General features: G+C 43.6%; 1 non-coding gene across 1 annotated transcript; it reads left to right on the top strand.

The window, feature by feature from the left end:
* The first annotated feature begins 14,421 nt into the window (after positions 1-14,421).
* On the top strand, positions 14,422-14,512 carry trnar-ucu (transfer RNA arginine (anticodon UCU)). Its single transcript is given in 2 exon segments — positions 14,422-14,458; positions 14,478-14,512. It is a non-coding gene; the product is annotated as a tRNA-Arg (tRNA).
* Positions 14,513-22,873: the final 8,361 nt, after the last annotated feature.

Raw genomic sequence — 22,873 nt, forward strand, 5'->3', positions numbered from 1 at the left:
TACTGCCTGTGTGGAGTTTGTAAGTTCTCCCTGTGTCTGTGTGGGATTTTGCTGGGTGCTCTGGTTTCCTGCCCCCTCCAAAGACTTGCAGATGATAGTTAAATTGGCCATTGTCAATTGCCCTTAGTGTCGGTAGGTGGTAGGGAATATGGGATTCCTGTAGGGTTAGTATAAACGGGTGGTTGTTGGTCGGCACAGACCTGGTGGGCCGAAGGGCCTGTTTCAGTGCTGTATCTCTAATAGTAATAACTCATCGATTTTCTTGTTCTTCTCTTTTTTGATGCGTTTGAATAATTGTGGATCCTTCTTCAGGGTGTTTCCATTCACCAGGAAGTTCTGACCTCTGATGATGTTGATCGTCATAAGCTTCTGATAGTTTTGGAACTGTGCAAATTTCCTTTGCTTGAGTCTGCAAGATGTAAATCAGTCTGACAAGGGAGGATTTGAAAGCCACCCCTGCATTGAAGCATACAATTGTATCCATCCAATAAGAGACTAAGTAGAAGTGACAGTTCAGTCAGTCGAATATGAGACTTTTAATTTCAGGGTTGTGAGTTTGAGTGCCATTCTGTTTTTCCCTTTTTTTAGGCTTCATTAGCAGAGAGTACAAGGAGTGTTTGAAATGAAATTCAACAACAGTATGAGCAAGTCTTGCTTTGATTCAGGACTCATCTCTCTGCAGCATCTTGCAATGAAAGATTGAATTTTATCTCATTTAATTCTCAGCTGGGGGTCTGTGCGGCTCAGTGGGACTTCTGGCTGTCTCCCGCTTCACAATCCATCAGTGCTGAGAAAGCAATGGGGAATATTACTCCCATGTTGTGTTCTGTAACCTTTCAGAAACAATTGAATGTATGTATTTTCTTCCAAAACAAGGACACAAAGACATGAACAATGTGGGCTGAAATAGCTCAGTTGGGGGAGTGTTAGATTGAAGATCTAAAGGCGATTTCAATTCTTTATGCGTCACATGCTTTTGTTCTGATTTTCCAGTTGCACAATTTACTTTGAAATTATTTACCAAACACCAGTGGATTGGATTTGAGAAACAACACAGAGTCATTTACAGCATAGAAGGTGGTCGTTTGGCCCATCATGTCCATGCTGGCTCTCCCCGGAGCAATCGAGTCAGTTCCGCTCACCAGCTCGATCCCTTTCCTCCTGCAAGTTTCTTTCCTTCAAGTATCCGTCCAATTTCCTTTTCAAATCATTGATTGTCTCTGCTTCCACCACACTCGTGGGTCAGGACATTACCACCCACAACATAAAAAAATTCCACTTCACCCAAGGATGTGAAATATTTATATCTTCTATATTTAGCTTATTCTTTATTTCTATGAGAAGAGAATGGCAGTCAACATGAAAGGGCACCCTTTGAGCAGTACTGATCTTTGAGCAGTAGATAAGTAATCAGTGGGTAGCAAGAGGTGGAGTGGGCCTTATTAAGGACAAAGAGGATAGTATATGCTCAGAGGTGCTGGGCAATATTAATATATTTAATGAGTACTTTGTATCAGTGATCACTAAGGAATTGGAATCTGACAAAATATCAGCAGAAGCGGAGAGAATAGAGGCAATGGATAGGGTACAAATTGAGAGAGGGAGCTACTAAAAAGGCTGGCTGTGCTTCGGGTAGATAAATCACCTGGTCCAGTTGGCTTACATCCCAGATTGCAAAAGGAAATGCGGATGCAGATAACGGAAGGGCTTGTTATAATCTTCCAATCTTCCCTGGATACGGGGGAGGTGCCAGAGGATTGAACAGTGGCAAATGTGACACCCTTATTCAAGAAAGGGTGTAAGGACAGTTTGGATAACTACAGGCCAGTTAGATTAACAGCAGTGGTGGGTAAGGTTCCAGAAACAATAAACAGGAAAAAATCAACAGTCACTTGGAGAGGTTTGAGTTAATTAAGGATAGTGAGCATGGATTTATAAATGGAAGTTCATGCTTGACTAATCTAACAGCATTTTGTGATGAACTAACAGAGCAGGTTGATGAAGGGAATGCAGTGGATGTTCTTTATATGGATTTTATGAAAGTATTTGATAAGGTACCACATAAAAGGGTGGTTAACAAAATTGAGGTTCATGGAATAGGAGGATCAGTGTCCAATTTGATAGAAAAGTGGCTAAAGGACAGAAAACAGTGAGTCATATTAGATGGTTCTTTGCCAGACTGGAGGATAGTCGACAGTGGTGTTCCCAGGGGTAAGTGCTAGAACCACTGCTTTTTTTGCTACAGATAAATGACTTGGATCTTGAAATATAGAGTAGAATCTCAAAATCTGCCGATAACACCAAACCTGGATGAGTGGCAAACAGTGAGGATGATATGAATTGTTTGCAACAGGACAGTGATAGGATAGCAGAATGGGCAGACAGGTGGCAGCTGGAATTTAATAGTGATTGATGTGAGGTGAAGTATTTTAGCAGAAGGAATAGGGAGAGACAATATATACACAATGCTCCAGTGGTGAAGAATGTGCAGGAGTAGAGGGACTTGGGTGCATGTCCATCAATCTTTGAAGTTGGCAAGACATATTGCGAGAGTGCTTAGCAAAGTAGATGGGATCTTGGGCTTTATAAATAGAGGCATTGAGTACAAAGCTGGGGAATTATGCTGAACCATTATAAAGCTCTGGTTTGGCCCCAATTGGAGTGTTGTGTCCAGTTCTGCTCACCACACTTTAGAAAGAATGTGCGGATCCTTGAGAGGATGCAGAGGAGATTTACTGGAATGGTTCCAGGGATGGAGGATTATAGTTTCAAGGTTAGGCTGGAAAAGCTAGGGTTTTTCTGCCTGTATCAAAGGAGATTGAGAGGAGAATTGATAGACGTGTATAAGGCTATGACAGTTTTAGATAAGTTGGCAAGGAAAAATTGTTCCCATTAACTATTGGTACAAGGACTAGGGACACCGATTGAATGTTTTGGGCAAGAGCTGCAGGGAGAATGTGTGGAAGAACCTTTTTTACATAGTGATTGGTGATGATCTGTAACTCGCTGCCCATGAGGGTTGTGGAAGTGGAAACAATCGATGATTACAAAAGGAATTTGGATGGGCCCTTGAAGGAAATAAATTTGCAGGGCTACGGGGATCGAGCATTCGAGTGGGACTGACTGGATCTTTCCCTGGAGAGCTGCCATGGACTCGATGGGGCGAATGGCCTCCTTTTATCCCACAAATGACTCAGTGACTCAATGACTCCAGGTCACTCGCAGAGTCAAGAAAACAGAGTGATGGATTTAACACAACATTATAAGTTATGTTTGTTTTGACAAAATGCAATAATAACTCGTCTCCACTCCTAGGATTTCTAAATCCCACACATTCACGAGCATGTGAACAATTATTTCCTGTTGTGTCTCTCTCAGATTTGTAAACTTCATTGTATTGGAGTGAGGTGACATCTACTGGCAGGAAACAAGAACTGCAATCAAGCAGCAGAAACTCCACAGTCTGTCAGGGTGAAAGAAACATTGCAATGTGAGGATACAGCGAAGTGGTTTGATTGGGTAGATGGAGACATGATTCCACTTGTGGTGGTGTCCGAAGCAAGCGCCGGAAATATGAAATTGTCATTCATAAAAGAAATGAGGAATTCATGAAAAATGTAATTACGTTGTGAATGGTTAGAATGTGGATAGAATAGAAATTGAGATTGGATGGACAGAAGCAGTCTGAAATGATGGCTGAGACAAAAGGTGAACACCCTGAAACGTTAACTGTGTTTCTCTCTCCACAGATGCTGCCAGAGCTGCTGAACATTTCCAACACTTTCTGTTATGATTTCAGCATTTACAGGATGTTGCTTTGATCTGAAAAAAAATGGATGAACAGCTTTTCCAAAGGAGCTAAAAACGCATGCACTGTAAGTGGCTTGTTGGTCTCGAGGTATGTTTCTCGCTTTGGGTTTGTAATTGGTTAATATGCGAGAGGTCCCAGGTTCAACTCCCAGACAAGCCCATTGTCTTTTGTGTTTTTAGTTGAAGGTCATCGATCGGTTGCAGCCTGACTGCAGGCGGAATTGAAATTCATGCGGAGCCTGTTTGAGGACCAGAGAACTGGATTCAAAGAGCCTGTCGACAAAATTGAAATGAACAAAATGTGCAGATCACCAAGGGGGTGTATGAAGGTGGAGCAGTAACTGAGAGCTGGATACAGAAACAATACGACTAGTATCTGGTATGGAATGGAATTCTTCTGTGTTTCTGTTGTTTGGTTTGGATTAACTCATGGATTTATTGGTTTTTCACTTTTTTGATGCGTTTGAAGAATTGTGGATCCTTCTTCAGGGTGTTTTCTTTCACCAAGTCGTTCTGACCTCTGATGATGTTGATCGTAATCAGCTTCAACTCACTGATAGTTTTGGAAGTGAGCAGATTTCCTTTGCTTAAGTCTACAACATGTAACTCAGACTGACATGTGGATCCATGGGAGGATTTGAAAGGCACCCCAGCGCACGGAGCATACAGTTGCATCCATCCAATAAGAGACTGAGTAGAAGTGACAGTTCAGTCAGTCGAACATGAGACTTTTAATCTCAGGGTTGTGAGTTTGAGTGCCATTCTGTTTTTCCCTTTTTTGGGGGCTTCATTAGCAGAGAGTACAAGGAGTGTTTGAAATGAAATTCAACAACAGTATGAGAAAGTCTCACTTTGATTTGGGACTCCTCTCTCTGCAGCATCTCGCTGTGAAAGATTGAACTTTATCTCATTTCTTTCTCAGCTGGGGGTCAGTGTGGCTCAGTGGGATTTCTGGCTGTCTCCCGCTTCACAATCCATCAGTGCTGAGAAAGCAATGGGGAATATTACTCATATGTTGTGTTCTGTAACCTTTCAGAAACAATTGAATGTATGTATTTTCTTCCAAAACATTCATTCTCAGTACAGAGAAAAATAGAGCATATGATTGACTGTATCAGTAAGTGGGAAATGTTTAAAATATGTTGTGACCAGTGGAGAAATGGGATGATAATATAGTGCCCTCTTCTGATTTCAACTGTAGAAGCATTTGTTATTTGGCTCTGTAGCTTAGTTGGCTGAAACATCTATCTATTAAATAGCAGATCCTGGGTTAAACTCCCAGCAGAGCCTTATGTCATTATTAGCAACATGCTTCAGAAGTTCACATCGGCGTCTTGTGAGCTTGAACTCATAATTCAAGTTACATGATGTATTTCAGTCACAGGAGAAAACAACCTTTGTGAAGGATGTGAGTTTGGATTGGCTGTTCCTCCTTGTCCAGAAATTCAGTCCTGATATTTCAAAGGTAACTTCTTTGATAGAAATTTGTTCACCGTTCCATTCAACCTGGAAAACAGCTTGACATTAATCACACTGAAGGAACGTGTGACCGCGTTCTGTGTTGCAGAGTGTTTGTGTCATTATGTGTTGCTTTTAACCGAGAGTGGGACATGACGCAAGTGGGAGGGTTTATCTGAGGTTTGGAATATTTGTCAGTCAGGAACAAGAAAAATCAAAGTAACCAAATAAGAAAACCTATGTCTCGTGGTTACCGAGAAAAGGTCAGAAGATATTAAACTTCGTTCTATTCAATACAACTGTGTGAACTTTGACCTTTCCTGCCTTTTATAAACAGTATTTGAAGTGTCTCAGTAAAAATGTTCAGTGTTGATGAGAGTGGGGTCTGGGTGACCATCTGCTGAGTGTGACAGGGTCAGGACTGGATGCAGGAAGTTATCTGACACTCTCTCTCTCTCTCTCTGATGGGTTGAGTTGATTTTAAACTGGCAGCTGTTGGTGTTTCGATAAATCAAGTTCCCTCCACTGACTTTTTTGGACAGACAGTGCAGTATAAGGATGTAAAGGGTTAATGCTGAAGACAGTGGGATCAACCCCTCCCACTGTCAGAGTGATGATGCAGCAGTCACATGGGATGAGGTTTGGGAGAAGAGAGAGCAGCACCAAGGATGCTAGCTTAGGAGGCTTGATGTGTGTCTATATAGTATTGAGTAAATTAGAAAAGAGTTCTTAGTTCTTTCAGCAGGAAATGTGTCCCAAAAATATCGAGAAACTCACATTTTAATTTTTAAGGAGTCGGAGCACAGATATTAACACCAAGTGACAGTTCTGGGTTCATTAACAAAACAAAGGTAGCGAATAATATTTCTCACTGATTGAAATCCCCCAGTGAGGAGACAGTTAAACAGGTGATCAGTTGGGACATCCTTCGATCCAAGCTTTCAGCAGCGTTTAATCTCCCTTTTTGATGAAATTCTCTGTTATTTGCAACTTCTTTTAATCCAGCTTTGATGGGCGAGTGAAAAAACTGAAAAAAATTGAACAGTTCCATTCTTTCTTTTCTTCCTTCTTCCCGTCTTTCCATCAGTTTCGCTTTTCTGGCTCAGATCAATATAGTGATGAGAATCCCAATTTAATCTGTTGTTTCTGGTGTTTTATCCATTCCAATCAGAATTCAACATTCCAATCTAATCTATTTGTTATTCCACAGTGTCTCTCCATGTGTATTATTCTGTTGCATTCTCTCACAGTCTGTTTGATGATCAATGTTATATCTTACTCTCCGTTCTGGTGCAGATCAGAAGCAGTGATATCTGTTTACACCACCAGATAAGTAGGTCTGAGGCTGTGCCTCGCTGATCATGTGGGGTTTGGAACATAGGAACAGGAGTCGGCCATTCAACCCATCGAGCCTGCCCCGCCATTCAATATGATCATGGCTGATCATCCACTTCAATGTCCTTTTCCCCACAGTTTCGTCATATTCCCTCATGTCATTTGTATTTAGAAATCTGTCAATCTCTGCTTTAAACATACTCAATGACTGATCTTCCACAGCCCTCTGGGGTACAGAATTCCAAAGATTTACAACCCTCTGAATAACAACATTTTTTCACATCTCTGTCCTAAGTGGCTACCCCCTTATTTTGAAATTGCATCCCCTGGTTCTCGACTCCCCAACCAGGGGAAACATCTTAGCTGCATCTACCCTGACTGTCCTTTAAGTATTTTGTTGGTTTCAATGAGTTCACCTCTCATTCTTCGAAACTCTAGAGCATACAGCCCCAGTTTCCCTATCTCTCTTCATCGAACAGTCCCACCATCCCAGGAACAAGTCTGATGAACATTCGTTGAACTCCCTCCATGGCAATAATATCCTTCCTAAGGTAAGGAGACCAAAACTGCACACAGTACTCCAAGTGCGGTCCAACCAAGGTTCTATACAATTGAAGCAAGACTTCACTACTCCTGTACTCAAATCCTCTTGTGATAAAGGCTAACATACTATTAGCCTTTCTAATTGCTTGCTGCACCTGCATGTGAGCTGTCAGTGACTTATTGACATGGATACCAGGTCACCCTTATACTTTATACCTCATTGAAGTACCTCCCTCTCTCAATTTGTACTCTCTCCATTGCCTCCACTCTCTTCACTTCTACTGATATTTTGTCAAATTCCACTTCCTTAGTGATCACTGATACCAAGTAGTCATTGAGTAGATTAACATTGCCCTGCACCTCTCAGCTTATTTTATCCTTTTTGTCCCTAATAGGCCTTACTCAACTTCTTACTACCCACTTATCATTTACATGCTGCTCGAAGATTTTTGGGTTGGCTTTCATGTTGACTGCCAGTCTATTCTCATAGAAATAGAGAACAAGCAAAGAGAAGATATAAGTATTTCCCATCCTTGATGAGGTGCAACTTTTTTATGTTGTGGGTGGTAATGACTTGGCCCACGAGTGTGATGGAAGCAGAGACAATCAATGATTTGAAAAGGAAATTGGATGGATACTTGAAGGAAAGAAATTTGCAGGAGGAACGGGATCGATCTGGTGAGTGGAACTGACTAGATTGCTCCGGGGAGAGCCTGCATGGACGTGATCGGCCAAATGACCACCTTCTATGCTGTAAATGGCTCTGTGTTGTTTCTCAAATTCAATCCACTGGTTCTTGGCAAATAATTTCAAAGGAAATTGTGCAACTGGTAAATCAGAACCAAGGCAAGGGACGCATAAGTAAGCGAAAGTGCTGAAACCCAGGATTGAACCTAGGACTTTTAGATCTTCATTCTGACGCTCTCCCAACTGAGCTATTTCAGCCCTACATGAGCAGTTCATTGGTGTCCTTGTTTTGGAGGATAATACATACATTCAAGTTTTCCAAAAAATTCAAGAACACAACATGTGAGTAATATTCCCCATTGCTTTCTCAGTACTGATGGATTGTGAAGCGGGAGACAGCCAGAAGTGCCACTGAGCCGCACAGACCCCGAGCTGAGAATGAAATGAGATCAAATTCAATCTTTCATAGTGAGATGCTGCAGAGAGGTAAGAGTCCTGAATGAAAGCGAGACTTGCTCATTTCAAACACTCCCTGTACTCTCTGCTCATGAAGACTTAAAAAAGGGAAAAACAGAATGGCACTCAAACTCACAACCCTGCCATTAAAAGTCTCATGTTCGACTGACAGAACTGTCACTTCTACTCGGTATTTTATTGGATGGATGCAACTCCAACGCAGGGGTGGCATTCAAATCCTCCCATGGGTCCACATGTCAGACTGAGTTCCATGTTGTAGACTCAAGCAAAGGAAATCTGCTCAGTTCCAAAACTATCAGCGAATTGAAGCTGATTACGATCAACATCATCAGAGGTCAGAACTACCTGGTGAAAGAAGACACTCTGAAGAAGGATCCACAATTATTCAAAGGCATCGACAAAGTGAAAAACAAGAACATCGATGAGTCAATGCAAGCCAAACAACAGAAACACTGAAGAATTCCATTCTAATCCAGTCATGTTGTTTGTGGTGTCAGATCTCAATTACTGCAACAAATTCATATTCCCACTTGGCTATCTGTACATTTCGTTAATTACAATTTTGTCGACAAGCTCTTTGAATCCAGTTGTCTGGTTCTCAAACCAGCTCCGTTTGGCAGTCAATTCCACCTTCTACAAGGTTGAAACCAATAGACAACCTTAATCTAACAACATCAGCAAGCCCAGGGCTCGCCCAGGACATGAACCCGGGATCTCTCGCATGTTAATGAACCATATTCCCGACGCGAGAATCATACCCCTAGACCAACGAGCCACTGACCAGTTTGGTTCCTTTAGCTGCTGTGGAATTTCACTGGAACCCCCCAGTCAATCATCCATTTTTTTTCAGATCAAAGCAACATCCTGCAAAGGCTGAAATAAAAACAGAAAGTGCTGGAAATGTTCAGCAGCTCTGGCAGCATCAGTGCTGAGAGAAACACAGTTAACGTTTCAAGGCACTCATCTTTTGTTTCAGCCATCCTTTCAGACTGCTTCTGTCCATCCAATCTCACTTTCTATTCGATCCACATTCTAACCACTCACTACGTTACTACATTTTTCATGAATTCCTCATTTCTTTTATTAATGACAATTTCGTATTTCTGGCCTTTGCTTCAGACACCACCACAAGTGGAATCATGTCTCCATCTACCCAATCAAACCACTTCGTTGTATCCTCACATTGCAATGTTTCTTTAACCCTGACAGACTATGGAGTTTCTGCTGCTTGATTGCAGTTCTTGCTTCCCGCCAGTAGAGGTCACCTCACTCCAATACAGTGACGTTTACAAATCTGAGAGAGACACAACAGGAAATAATTGTTCACATTATAGTGAATGTGTGGGATTTAGAAATACTAGGAGTGGAGACGAGTTATTATTGCACTCTGCTATTACATCTTTTATAATGGACTCCAGCATTTTCCCCACGACTGATGTCAGGCTAACTGGGATATAATTCGCTGTTTTCTTTTTGCCTCTTTTTTTAAATAGTGGAGTTATATTAACTACCGTCCAATCCATTGGAACTGTTCCAGAGTCCACAGAATTTTGAAAAAAGACCAGAAATGCATCTGCTATTTCAAGGGCCACTTCCTTAAGTACTCTGGGATGTAGATTATCAGGCCCTGGGGATTTATCGGCCTTCAATCCCATCAATTTCCCAAACATTCCCTACTAATACTGATTTCATACAGTTCCTCCTTCTCACTAGACCCTATGTTCCCCAACATTTCTGGGAGGTAATTTGTATCCTCCTTTGTGAAGACAGAACCAAAGTATGTATTTAATTGGTCTGCCATTTCTTTGTTCCCCATTACAAATTCCCCCGTTTCTGACTGGAAGGGACCCAGATTTGTCTTCAATAATCTTTTTCTCTACACGTATCTATAGAAGCTTTTACAGTTAGTTTTAATGTTCTCTGCTGGCTTACACTCATACTCTATTTCCCCCTTCTTCAACAATCCTTTTGTCCTCCTCTGCTAAATTCCAAACAGCTCACAATCTTCAGGTTTGCTGCTTGTTGTGGCCATTTTATATTTCTCCTCCTTGGATCTAATACTTTCCTTAATTTCTTTTGTAAGCCACAGTTGAGCCACCCTTCCTGTTTTACTTTTGCACAGACAGGAATGAACAATTGTTGTAATTCATCCATGCGCTCTTTAAATGCCAGCCATTGCCTATCCACTGTCAACCCTTTAAGTAACATTCCCCAATCTATCATAGCCAACTCCCGCCTCATAACTTCAAAGTTTCCTTTGTTTAGATTCAGGACCCTAGTCTCGGAATCAACTCTCTCACTCTCCATCTTAATGAAGAATTTTATCATATTAAGGGCGCACTTCCCCAAGGGACCCCACGCAACAAGATTGTTAACTAATCCTTTCTCATTACACAATACCCAGTCCAGGATGGCCTGTTCTCTAGAGTTGTTATACACCTCTATCAATTCTCCACTCAATCTCCTTTGATATAGGCCGAATAATCCTAGCTTTTCCAACCTAACCTTGTAACTAAAATCTCCCATCCCTGGATCCATTCTGGCAAATCACTTCTGCATCCTCTCAAGGACCCTCACATTCTTTCTAAAGTCTGCTGAGCAGAACTGAAAGCAACACTCCAATTGGGGCCTAACCAGAGTTTCATAATGGTTCAGCATAACTTCCCTGCTTTTGTACTCAATGCCTCTATTTATAAAGCCCAAGATCCCATATGCTTTGCGAACCACTCTCGCAATATGTCTTGCCACCTTCAAAGATCGATGCACATGAACCCCAAGTCCCTCTCTTCCAGCACACTCTTTAGAACTGTGCCATTAAGTATATATTGCCTCTCCCTATTCCTTATGCCAAAATACATCACCTCACACTTGTCGCTATTAAATTCCATCTGCCACCTGTCTGCCCATTCTGCTAGCCCATCACTGTCCTGTTGCAGGCAGTTCATATCATCCTCACTGTTTGCCACTCCTCCAGGTTTGGTGTTATCGGCATATTTTGAGATTCTACTCTGTATTCCAAGATCCAAGTCACTTACCTTTAGCAAAAAAAGCAGTGGTTCTCGCACTGACCCTTGGGGAACACCACTGTCGACTATCCTCCGGTCTGACCAAGAACCATTTAATATGACTCGCTGTTTTCAGTCTTTAAAACAATTTACTATCCAAATGGACACTGACCCTCCTAATCCATGAACCTCAATTTTGTTAACCACCCTTTTATGTGGTACTTTATATAATGCTTTCGTAACATCCATATAAACAACATCCACTGCATTCCCTTCATCAGCATTCTCAGATAGTTAATCAACAAATGCAGTTAGATTCGTCAAGCATGAACTCCCATTTATAAATCCATGCCCACTCTCCTTAATTAACTCAAACCTCTCCAAAGGACTTGATTTTTTTCCCTGACCTGTTGGTCTCGTGCTGATAGCAAGCTCAGCATAGAGCATGTATTTGGCAATGTGACCGTCATCCATTTGGCCCAGTCAACAGAGTCACCGCTGACTCAAGAAGGCAAACATGCTGCGGATCCCTGCACGCTGGTGTACTTCCACATTCGGCACTCTGTCCTGCCAGGTGATGCCCAGTATCCATCTGAGGCAGTGGAGGTGGAAGCTGTTCATCCGCTTTTTTTGGTTTGTATAAGTTGTTGATGCTTCTCTACGATAAAGGATGGTGCTGAGAACACAAGCCGAGTACACGTGGAGCTTTGTATTTTCCGTCAGTTTGCTGTCGGTTCACACTTGTCTTCTCAACTTTGACATGACAGCTGCAGCATTGGCAATCCTGGTGCTGATTTCAGTATCAAGGGACAGATTGCTGGTGATTGTTGATTGAAGGTATGTGAAGCTGTTGACAACCTCCAAAGTGAGGTTGTCGATGTTGATGGAAAGTGGAGTCTCTTCGTCCTGGCTCATAACTTTCATCTTCCTGATGCTGATTGTCATTCCAAACTCTTTGCAGGCCAGGGAGCACCGATCTGCAAGCTGCTGTGACTGAACTTCATTATGGGATGTCAGCACAGCATCATCAGCAAACAGCAACTCACAGACTAGGAATTTACCCACTTTGGTCTTGGCGCACAGTCTTGCCAAGTTGAACAGCTTGTCGTCCGCTCTGATGTGCAGGTGAACACCCCCATCTGAGTCATTGAAAGTGTACAATAGCAGCATGGAGAAGAATATGCCAATTATAAAGGATGTGATAACTAGACAGTTCGAAAATGATGATATGATTGGGCAGAGTCAACATAGATTTATGAAAAGGAAAACAGGTTTGAAAAAAATCTTGAGTTTTTTGAGGATGTTACCTATTGAACAGATAAAGGAGAACCAGTGGATGTGTGGTATTTGCATTTTCCTTTGGTAAGGTCCCACACAGGAGGTGAGTAAACAAAATTAGAGCACATAGGCTTGGGGATAATATACTGATATGGATTGAGAATTGGTTAACAGACCGAAAACAGAGAGCAGGAATTACGGGTCCTCCTCAGGATGGCAGGCTGTTACTATTGGGGTACTGCAAGGATCAATGTTGGAGCCACAGCTGTTAACAACATATATAAATGATTTGGATGTGGGGATTAAATTTAATATTTCCAAGTTTGCAGATGACACAAAGCTAGGTGAAGTGTGAGTTGTGAGGAGGATGCAGAGAGGCTTCTAGGGGACCTGGAGCGGCTAAGTGAATGGGCAAGAACATGGAATATAATGTGAATAAGTGTGAAGTTATCCGCTTTGGTGGAATAAACAGAAAGACAGAGTATTTCTTAAATGGTGAGAGGTTGGGAAGTGTCGATGTCCAAAGGGACCTGGGTGTCCTTGTTCCTGAGACACTAAAAGCTCTTGTGCAGGTGCAGCAATCAATTAGGAAGGCAAATAGTATGTTGTACCCACACGAGGGTTCATGAGTACAGGAGTAAAGATGTCTTGCTGCATTTGTATAGAGCCTTGGTGAATCCGCACTGGAGTATTGTGTACAGTTTAGTCTCCTCATCTTATGAAGGATATACTTGTCAAAAAGGGAGTGAAACAGAGGGTCAACAGACTAATCTTTTTTTTGCATTTATTTCATTTCATCTCAGTTTGTTCAGTTTGCTTACCTGCTGGTTTTTTTCAGGTTTGTACTTGCTGCTGTTCAATATTCAGTCCGTTCACACCTAATCTGTACGAATGCTTTGTCTTTCAACACACCATTAACATTTTGTTTGCCTTTGCTGATGGTCAGCTATGTGGCCTTGTCCAATCTACACCTTCTCCTTTGTTATCTCTTGCCCCACCCCCACCTCACTTGCTTATAACCTGTGACTTTTCTAATATATGTCAGTTCAGAAGAAGAGTCACTGACCTGAAACGTTAACTCTGCTTCTCTTTTCACAGATGCTGCCAGACCTGCTGAGTGGTTCCAGCATTTCTTGTTTTTATGTCACCAGACTAATCCCTGGGATGGTGGGATTGTCTTATGAGGAAACTGGGCCTGTATTCCTTAAAGTTTCGAAGAATGAGAGGTGATCTCATTGAAACTGACACAATTCTTACAGGGCGTGACAGTGTGGATGTAGACAGGATGTTTGCCCTGGTTGGTGAGTCTAAAACCAAAGGACATCGTCTCAGAATAAGGAGTAGGCCATTTAAAACTGAGATGGGTGGAATTTCTTCACTCAGACGGTGGTGAATCATTGGAATACTGTGCCCCAGAGGGCTGCGGCAGCTCAATCATTGAGCATGTTCAAGACAGAAATTGTTAGAAATCTTGATACTCATGACATCAAGGGATATGGGGATAGCACGGGAAAGGGGCTTTGAGGTAGATGATCAGCCATGATCGAATTGAATGGCAGAGCAGGCTCGACGGGCTGAATGGCTTACTCCCATGTTCCTCTGTACCTAAGAGAGTTGGCGCCAGCGTGCAGCCCTGCTTTACCCCACTGCTGATCTTGAAAGCGTCTGATGTTGCTCCATTGCAACTGATGGAAGTGTGCATGTTCTCGTGGAAAGAAGAGATGATGCCCAAGAGGACAGGAGGGCAGCCTATGTTCCATTGCAGTTTGAAGAGTCCGTCTCTGCTGACAAGATCAAAGGCCTTAGCGATGTCAATAAAAATGTGTGAGGCTTTGTGGCGCAATGGATAGCGTGTTGGACTTCTAAATAATGATTAAGAAGGTATTCGAAAGTTGTGGGTTCAAGTCCCATCAGAGTCAGATTTTGGACCAGAAACAGAAGAGCACAACGGAACAACAAATGAAGAAATGCGCCAAAAGCACAGACTTGGAGAGAGAGAGGAGCAGAGCAGGCGAAAAAAAAATCGAGGAGTGACGTCACAATGGAGAGTGAGAGCAGGGAATCAGAGAGCCGCTGGGGTGAGTATCCAGGATTTGGTTCTTTCTTCGGTGCAGTGGAAGGAGCTGTTTGGTGAGGATCTGGTCAGCTGTGACATCACACGCAAGCAGGTAGTTGATTGGTTTGGAAGAACCGACCTGCTTGATGCACATCTGGTAAGTGATTAAGGTTCATTTTCGTTCTAACGTTTAAAATAATAAACAAACTAGTGGTAAGTTTAATAAAATATACAGTAAAATGAATAATTGAATAAAATATTTAAGTAGTTAATTGAAACACTTTAAGGATGACAGGACAGGTGATGTGTCACAGCTGCAGCATGTGAGAGCTCCTGGATGCCAGTGTGATCCAGGGCAAACACGTCTGCAGTACGTGTTTGCGGCTCAAAGAGGGAGAAAAAAGGAATGTAGTGGTAGGAGGGGACAGTATAGTAAGGTGGATTGACTCTGTTCTCTGCAGCAAAGAGCAAGAGTCCAGACGGCTGTGTTGCCTGCCGGTGCCAGGATTCAGGACATCTGCTCAGGGCTGGAGTGAAACATACAATGGGAGGGGGAGGATCCAGTCAGCGTGGTCCATGTCGGTACCAAGGACATAGGCAGGACAAGGATAGAGGTTCTGCAAAGTCAGTATGAAGAACGAGGCAGCAAATTAAGAAGCAGAACCTCAAAGTTAATCATCTCTGGATTATTACCTGAGCCATGTGCAAATTGGCATAGGACAAATAAGATTAGAGAAAGTAATGTGCGGCTGAAAGACTGGTGTGGTAGTAGTGGGTTCTGGTTCATGGGGCATTGGCACCAGTACTGGCGAAAGTGGTGGCTGTACCGTTGGGACGGTCTACAACTGAACCGTGCTGGTGCCGGTGTTCTAGCGAGCCAAATAACTAGAGAAGTAGAGACGGTTTTAAACTGAATAGTGGGGGCAAGGGATCAAATTTGGGAAGATATGGTGAATCAAGGAGGAGAGACAAGGCAAAAGAGAAAAGTATAGATATGGGAAATGATAAAGAGACCGAGACAGGAAGGGACAGAATGTACAAATCTAACAGTAAATCGACAGATAAGACTAGAGGTGACAAAAATAATAAAAGGACAAAACTAAATGCTCTGTATCTGAATGCATGGAGCATTCGAAACAAAACAGATGAACTGAGAGCACAAATAGAATAAATAAGTACGATCTGATAGTCATTACAGAGACATGGCTGCAGGGCGACATAGATTGGGATGTGAATATTGGAGGTGACATGGCATTTTGGAAGGACAGGAAGCGAAGAAAAGGTGGCGGGGTAGCTCTGTTAATTAATAATGGTATTAGCGTAATAGAGAGGGATGACCTAAGTTCAGGAGATCACGATGTAGAAGCAGTTTGGGTACAAATGAGAAACCATAAAGGCAAGAAGTCACTTGTGGGAGTGGTGGACAGGCCACCTAACATTAACCACACTGTCGAATCGGATATGAAGGAAGAAATAATGGCAGCTTGTCAGAAAGGTACAGTGATAATTATGGGGGATTTTAATCTACATATAGACTGGAAAATTCAGATGGGCAGAGGTAGCCGAGATGAGGAGTACATAGAATGTTTTGGGGATAATTTCTTGGAACAATACATTCTGGAGCCAACCAGAGAGCAGGCTATACTAGACCTGGCATTGTGCAACGAGATAGGATTAATTAATGACCTCATAGTTAAGGTGCCCCTAGGTAGTAGCGATTATAATATGATTGAATTTTACATTCAGTTTGAGGGAGAGGAGAGTGGGTCCCAGACTAGTATTTTAAATTTAAATAAGGGCAATTATAAGGTCATGAAAGCAGAGCTAGCTAAAGTGAACTGACAGATTAGGTTAAGGGATAAGTCAATAGAGATGCAGTGGCAGCCATTTAAGGGGATATTTCAGAATACACAGAATAGATACATTTCAACGAGAAAGAAAAGTTCCAAAGGTGGGACTCACCATCCATGGTTCACGAAAACAGTTAAAGATACTATCAAACTTAAAGAAAAAGCCTATAATTGTGCAAAGATGGGAGCCAGGTCAGATGATTGGACAGAATATTAAAAAAAAGCAAAGAATTACTAAAAGATTGATAAGGAAGGTAAAATTAGAGTATGAGAGAAAGCTCGCAAGAAATTTCAAGACAACCTGTAAGAGTTTCGATAGATATTTTAAAAAGAAAAGAGTTAACAAAGCGACTGTTGGTCCGATAGAAAGTGTGTCTGGGGAATTAATAATGGATAATTAAGAGATGGCAGATGAATTGAACAGATACTTTGCATCGGTCTTCACTATTGAGTATACAAATAACATCCCAGTATTAGCCGTATATCAGGAAATTGAAGGGATGGAGGAACTCAAGAAAATTACAATCACCAGGGAAGTGGTACTAAACAAATTGTTGGAGCTGCGGGTTGACAAGTCACCAGGTCCTGAATTGGCTAGTGAGATAGTTGATGCGCTGGTTTTAATATTCCAAAATTCCCTAGATTCGGGAAGGTTCCGTTAGATTGGAAAAGAGTGAAAGTAACTCATTTATTCAAAAGGGAGGGAGACAGAAAGCAGGAAACGACAGGCCAGTTAGCTTAACATTTGTCTTAGGGAAAATGTTTGGAGCTATTACAGAGGATGTGATAGCAGGGCATTTAGAAAAAATTAAGGTAATCAGGCAGAGTCAACATGGTTTTTTGAAAGGGAAATCATGTTTAACCAATTTATTGGAGTTCTTTGAGGGAGTTACATGTGCTGTGGATAAAGGGGAACCAGTCGATGTATTGTATTTCGATTTCCAGAAGGATAAGATGCCATATCAAAGGTTATTGCAGAAAATAAAAGCTCATGGTGTCGGGGGTAACATATTGGCATGGATAGAAGATTGGCTAGCTGACAGGAAACAGAGAGTAAGCATAAATGGGTCATTTTCTGGTTGGCAAGAAGTGGTGTGGTGTGCCACAGGGATCTGTGCTGGGGCCTCAACTTTTTACAATTTATATGAATGACTTAGATGAAGGGACCGAAGGTATTGTTGCTAAATTTGCTGATCACAAAGATAGGTAGGAATGTCGGTTTTGAAGAGGACATAAGGGGGCTACAAAGGGATATAGATAGGTTAAGTGATTGGGCAAAGACCTGGCAAATGGAGTATAATGTTGGAAAGTGGGAAATTGTCCACTATGGCAGGAAGAATTAAAAATCATATTATCTAAATGGTGAGAGATTACAGAGCTCTGAGATGCAGAGGGATCTGCAGAGGGCATGAATTGCAAAAGGTTAGTATGCAGGTCCAGCACGTAATTAGGAAAGCTAATAGAATGTTATCATTTATCACCATGGGAATTGAATACAATAGTAGGGAGGTTATGCTTCAGCTATACAGGACATTGGTGAGACCTCTTCTGCAGTACTGAGTACAGTACTGGTCTCCTTATTTGCGGAAAGATGTAAATGCATTGGAGGCAGTACAGAGAAGGTTTACTAGACTAATACATGGAATGGGTGGGCTGTCTTACGAGGAAAGATTGGACAAGCTAGGCTTGTCTCCGCCAGGGTTTAGAAGAGGAAGAGGCGACATGATTTGTTATTTAATTTATTAATTAACAAATTAGCTATCCTCCAGTCTTCCGGTACCTCACCCGTGGCTACCGATGATACAAAAATCTCTGCCAGAGCCCCAGCAATCTCCTCCCTTGCTTTCCATAGCATCCTAGGATACATCTGATCAGGCCCTGGGGATTTATCCACCTTAATGCGCTTCAAAACCTCCAACACCTCCTCCTTTGCAATGTTGATATGCTGCAGGATATCGCTGTTCCCTCCCTTGAACTCACTAGCTTCCATGACCTTCTCCACGGTAAATACAGACGAGAAATATTCATTTAAGACCTCGCCCATTTCGCGTGGCTTCACACATAGATTGCCACACTGATCCTTAAGGGGACCTACTCTCTCCCTAGCTACCCTTTTACTCTTAATATACTTATAGAATCTTTTAGGATTCTCCTTTATCTTATCTGCCAGGGAAATCTCATGGCCCCTTTTCGCCCTCCTAATTTCCTTCTTAAGTGTACTCCTACATCCCCTATACTTCTCGAGGGACTCGCTCGATCCCAGCTGCCTATACCTGACGTATGCCTCCTTCTTTGTCCTGACCAGACCCTCAATATGCCTCGTCAACCGAGGTTCCCTAAACTTTCCAGCCTTGCCCTTCCATCTAACAGGAACATGCTGGCCCTCAACTCTTCCTATCTCACTTTTAAAAGCCTCCCACTTGCCAGACGTCCCTTTACCTGTAAACAGCCTCTCCCATTCAACTTTTGAGAGTTCCTGTCTGATGCCATGGAAATTAGCCTTCCCCCAATTTAGGACTTCAACCTGAGGACCAGTCCTATCCTTTTTCAAAACTATCTTGAAGCTAATAGAGTTCTGGTCACTGGTCCCAAAATGTTCCCCCACTGACACATCAACCACCTGCCCATCCTCATTTCCTAAGAGGAGGTCGAGTGTAGCCCCTTCTCGAGTCGGGCCATCCACGTACTGCTTCAGAGAACAATCCTGGATTCACTTAACAAATTCGTCTTCATCTGATCCCTTAGCACTAAGGCAGTCCCAGTCAATATTAGGGAAGTTAAAATCACCTACTATTACAACCCTATAATTCCTATACCTATCTGTGATTTCCCTACATATATGCTCCTCCACTTCCCTCTGACTATTAGGGGGCCTATAGTATAATCCCTTCAAAGGGATCACCCTTTTATTATTTCTAAGTTCTGCCAGTATGGCCTCACTGGACATTCACCCCGGGATATCCTCTCTAAGTACTGATGTCCTCCCTAATCAATAGTGCAACTCCCCCTCCTCTCTTACCTCCACCTCTGTCACGCCGGAAGGATCGGTACCCCGAAACATTGAGCTGCCAGTCCTGCCCATCCCACAACCACATTTCCGTAATCGCTACAATATCACGATCCCATGTACCGATCCATGCTCTGAGTTCATCTGCCTTACCTGTAAGGATACTTGCATTAAAGTAAATGCAGTTTAGCCTACCAGACCATCCACGCTCCCTGTCCTGCCTCTGCCTGGCCTGCCTACTGGACTTGCTTGCTTTAACCTCTCCATTTGCCTCAACCAGCTCATTGGAGAGACTACTACTTTGGGTCCCATCCCCGCTGCAAGACTAGTGTAAACCCTCCCGTGTATAACTATAAAATCTCCCGACAAGGATATTGGTTCCCTTCCAGTTCAGGTGCAACCCGTCCCTCTTGTACAGGTTACCTCTGCACCAGAAGAGATCCCAATGATCCAAGTACCTGAAGCCCTCTCGCCTTCGCCAGTCTTCAGCAACGCATTCATTTGCCTAATCCTCCTATTCCTACCCGCACTAGCACGTGTCACAGGGAGTAATCCTGAGATTACAACCCTAGAGGTCCTGCTCTTTAACCTTCTGCCTAACTCCCTATATTCACTTTGCAGAACCTCATCTCTCTTCCTGCCGATGTCGTTCACACCAATATGGACCACGATCTCTGGCTGCACACCCTCCCCTTTCAGAATTTCTGGCAGCTGCTCCGAAACATCCTTGACCCTAGTATTAGGGAGGCAACATACCATCCTGGAGTCTCGTTTGCGGCCACAGAAACGCCTATCTGCACCCCTTATGATAGAATCCCCTATCACAATAGCTCTTCCACCCCTTTTCCTCACCTGCTGTGCAGCAGAGCCCTCCGTGGTGCCACTGACCGCGCTTTTGCTCTTTTCCCCTGGGAGGTCTTCCCCCCAACAGTAACCAAAGCGGTGTATCTGTTTGAGAGGGGGTTGGCCACAGGGGACTCCTGCACTACCTGCCTGCGCCTACTATTCCATCTGGTGGTCACCCATCCCTTTTCTGCCAGTGCATCCATTACCTGCGGTGCGACCACCTCACTAAACATGCTATCCATCACGTCCTCAGCTTCGCGGACGCTCCACAGTGAAACCACCCGAAGTTCCAGCTCCATAATGCGAGTAGCCAGTAGCTGCAGCTGGATACACTTCCTGCACCCATGGTCGTCATGGAGACTGGGAGGGTTCCTGAATCCCCACATAGCGCAGGAGGAGCATATCACGGGGCTGAGCTCTCCTGCCATGACTTACCCTTAGATTAATTAGTTACTCCCTTAATTAAAAAATACTAATGACACTAGGGGCCTTGTTCTACCCACTACAATCTAAAGTCCTTCATAAGCTACACTGATTAAAAAAACACTTTAGTGGTACTCATCTTATCAGCAGAGGTTTTTTTCAACTAAAAAACTTTGCCCTTTTCTTTTAGATATTTAAATACACTGACAGCAGTGACTCACCAACCAATCACCTTGCAGTTCTCCTCTGACGTCCCAGTTGGCTTCTTTTTTCAAAGTAATTCATGACAACGCTACGTCATCGCACACGTCATCAGGATGCGCCGCGGTGCGCACATGCGCAGACGGTCTCATGCCCCCTGCGCATGCGCTGCGGTACGATCTGCCAGGACCGTTGTGCGCATGCGCAGATGACGTCATCGCGTTAGTTCGTCTTCCTCGGGTGCACGCCTGTTTGGCCTCTGCGCATGCGTCAAAGCTTCGGCGCGACTTTTTGAAAGTGGAAGGAGGAGAGGTTTCGTCGGGCTTTTTCTCGCATTTTATCTGAATTATTTATTCGTTTTGGAGACTGGCTTCATTTTTATTTGACACAGGAGATTGTTCCAAGGTAAGTTGCTCTGCCTTTGTAAGTTTCTCTGAAAACATTTCCATTGTCTGGGCCACCGCATGTTCTCCAGTCCCTGTCGTGAGTTGCTCTGAAAACATTTCCATTGTCTGGGCCACCGCATGTTCTCCAGTCCCTGTTGTGAGTTGCTCTGAAAACATTTCCATTGTCTGGGCCACCGCATGTTCTCCAGTCCCTGTTGTGAGTTGCTCTGAAAACATTTCCATTGTCTGGGCCACCGCATGTTCTCCAGTCCCTGTTGTGAGTTGCTCTGAAAACATTTCCATTGTCTGGGCCACCGCATGTAGCAGGATGAAGGCACAGTGACTGTGAGTTCTGGCGCCAAACAGTACACACTGCAGATACATGATGGCCAGGCTACCTGCAGCTGCATCTTCTCCATTCAGACTTTGTTGCCCTGCAAACATGCTGTTGTTGTGCAGAGGCATCTTGGTCTGCCTTTGGACAGACTCGCCCCCAATTGTCGCTGGCGTGCATCTCAGACACCAACGACGACAGACATGGCTGCTGCCACTGTGATTACAGAGGAACAGCCACGGCTCCTCAGCCGCAATGAAAAATACCGCTTGCTTTCAGATCAATTATACCAGCTACAACAGGCCGTTCTGCAGAGTGGAACGGCAGCATTCATGAGGAGACTGGACTGGCTGCAGCAACAGACTCTCCGCTGGCAGCAAGGACTGGTTGATGAGATGGAGCCATTTACTATGCCCAACAATTGCCCGGAAGCACCTTCGGATGGAGGTTGCCGCGCGCTGGACATCAGTCACGTCTTACCCCCTGGCCTAATGATCTGACGGACCATACATATGCCTGCCTGTTCAAATCTCCACTTCCCCTACTTGCGGTTCCCTCTCCTTGCTGCTCAGTTACACAGTCACCTGCTGCTACACCCATCAGGGCAGTGCACATGGGCACACAGTTACCTGCTCCTACACCCATCAGAGCAGTGCAACTGGGCACACAGTTACCTGCACCTACACCCATCAGGGCAGTGCACATGGGCACACAGTTACCTGCTCCTACACCCATCAGAGCAGTGCACATGGGCACACTGTTACCTGCTCCTACACCCATCAGAGCAGTGCACATGGACACACAGCCACATGTTTCCCCATCCGACATTGAAACAACCATGCAGAGCCTTGTGAGACTCCGCAATTGCCAGTTGCTGCCTGTCAAGCAGAGAGGGCGTCCAAAGGGGTCAAGCACTTGGGGAACATTCAACAAGAAGAGACTGAGCACTAAAAGAAACAAGCATACCGTGTCCAGTGGTAGCAGAAATGTGAATGCTCTTGCTGTGAACACAACTGGTGATAGTAGTAGGCAGGATTAAATGGGAATGGATGGAAAGACGCACGAGTAACATAACCACTAGCAGGGAACTGCTGGGCTAAATGGCCAGCTTTATGTTCATAGCCCAAAAGAAATGTGCTTCTTTTCCAGCACCCTCACATCATTCATGTTTTCCCTG

This window comes from Heterodontus francisci, unplaced genomic scaffold, assembly GCF_036365525.1.
Source record: "Heterodontus francisci isolate sHetFra1 unplaced genomic scaffold, sHetFra1.hap1 HAP1_SCAFFOLD_91, whole genome shotgun sequence".
Classification (NCBI taxonomy): domain Eukaryota; kingdom Metazoa; phylum Chordata; class Chondrichthyes; order Heterodontiformes; family Heterodontidae; genus Heterodontus; species Heterodontus francisci.